This window comes from Cibotium barometz, chromosome 15, assembly GCF_041138505.1.
Source record: "Cibotium barometz isolate CiBa-2024 chromosome 15, ASM4113850v1, whole genome shotgun sequence".
Lineage (NCBI taxonomy): Eukaryota > Viridiplantae > Streptophyta > Polypodiopsida > Cyatheales > Cibotiaceae > Cibotium > Cibotium barometz.
The window spans coordinates 34,317,898-34,319,757 of NC_141060.1; the positions used below are offsets into that span (position 1 = coordinate 34,317,898).

The 1,860-nt window shown below is 39.5% G+C and overlaps 1 protein-coding gene across 1 annotated transcript in view; it reads left to right on the top strand.

Moving 5' to 3' along the window:
• The first annotated feature begins 211 nt into the window (after window positions 1-211).
• LOC147631209 (pentatricopeptide repeat-containing protein At3g14730-like) overlaps window positions 212-1,860 on the top strand; it is a 27,610-nt gene continuing 25,961 nt past the window's right edge. Inside the window, exon 1 of the mRNA XM_086809551.1 lies at window positions 212-241. The gene's annotated coding sequence lies outside the window, so the exon portion shown is untranslated. The remainder of the gene's footprint in view (window positions 242-1,860) is intronic.

A 1,860-nucleotide genomic window follows, 5' to 3' on the forward strand; every position in this document is an offset into this window, starting at 1 on the left:
TAGCTGTGTGTGTGTGTGTGTGTGTGTGAGAGAGAGAGAGAGAGAGAGAGAGAGAGAGAGATAGAATTTCTATGTGTGAGAGTGTGTGTTTCCATCAGTGCATGTGTGGGTATGTATCTGTGTGTGTGTGTGTGTGAGAGAGAGAGAGAGAGAGAGAGAGAGAGAGAGGGTGCATGTGCATGTGTGTGTGTGTGTGTGTGTGTGTGAGAGAGAGAGAGAGAGAGAGAGAGAGAGAGAGAGAAGCGAGATGAAAAGAGACATTACATGTAGATGCATTTATTTAAGAGACATTACATGTAGATGCATTTATTTAAGAGTGAGCACACCTCACCATGCATCCCCACCCATTAAAATTTAATCTAAATTTTAAGATGCATTCATTTGAGAGTGAGCACACCTCACCACACATCCCCACCCATTAAAATTTAATCTAAATTTTATGATATATTTATTTGAGAGTAAACACACCTCACCAGGCATCTTCACCTATTAAAATTAAATCTAAATTAAAATAGTATGTGTATGTGTGTATACTTATATAAAACACATATATATGTATGTATAGGTATATGTGTCTAAATATAATTAAACATATTATTATATATAATATATATTTGCATGTGTGTGTGTGTGTGTGTGGGCGTGACACAAAGAGAGAGAGAGAGAGAGAGAGAGAGAGAGATTTTCTCTATGTAAGAGAGTGTATTTGAGGGGAGACCATGTGTGTTTGCATTAGTGCATGTACGAGTGTGTACATGTTTGTGTGTGTGTGTGACCTCACCACGCATCCCCATCCATTAAAATTTATTCTAAATTTTAAGATGTATTCATTTGAGAGTGAGCACACCTCACCACACATCCCCACCCGTTAAAATTTAATCTAAATTTTAAGATGCATTCATTTGAGAGTGAGCACACCTCACCACACATCCCCACCCATTAAAATTTAATCTAAATTTTAAGATGCATTTATTTGAGAGTAAACACACCTCACCATGCATCTGCACCTATTAAAATTAAATCTAAATTAAAATCATGTGTATGTGTGTGTATATATATAAGTTTATTTATACTTATAAAAACACATATATATGTATGTATAGGTATATGTGTCTAAATAATAAAACATATTATTATATATAATATATATTTACATGTGTGTGTGTGAGAGAGAGAGAGAGAGAGAGAGAGAGAGAGAGAGTTTGTGTGTGCATGCATGTGTGTAAGAGAGAGAGAGAGAGAGAGAGAGAGTTTCTATGTGTGGGAGAGTGTGTGAGAAGAGAGAGAGACTCTGTGTGTGTTTTGGAAAGAGAGAGAGAGAGAGAGAGAGAGAGAGAGAGAGAGAGATTTTCTCTATGTAAGAGAGTGTATATGAGGGGAGACTATATGTGTTTGTATTAGTGCATGTGCAAGTGTGTGTGTGTGTGTGTGAGAGAGAGAGAGAGTGCACGTGTGTGTGTGTGTGTGTGAGAGAGAGAGAGTGCACGTGTGTGTGTGTGTGTGTGAGAGAGAGAGAGTGCACGTGTGTGTGTGTGTGTGAGAGAGAGAGAGAGAGAGTGCACGTGTGTGTGTGTGTGTGTGTGAGAGAGAGAGAGAGAGAGGGGGGGGGGGTGCATGTGCATGTGTGTGTGTGTGTGTGTGTGAGAGAGAGAGAGAGAGAGAGAGGGGTGCATGTGCATGTGTGTGTGTGTGTGTGAGTGTGAGAGAGAGAGAGAGAGAGAGAGAGAGAGAGAGATTACAAGTAAGATGCATTTATTTGAGAATGAGTACACCTCACCACATCCCCACCCATTAAGAGAGAGAGATTACAAGTAAGATGCATTTATTTGAGAATGAGTACACCTCACCACATCCCCACCC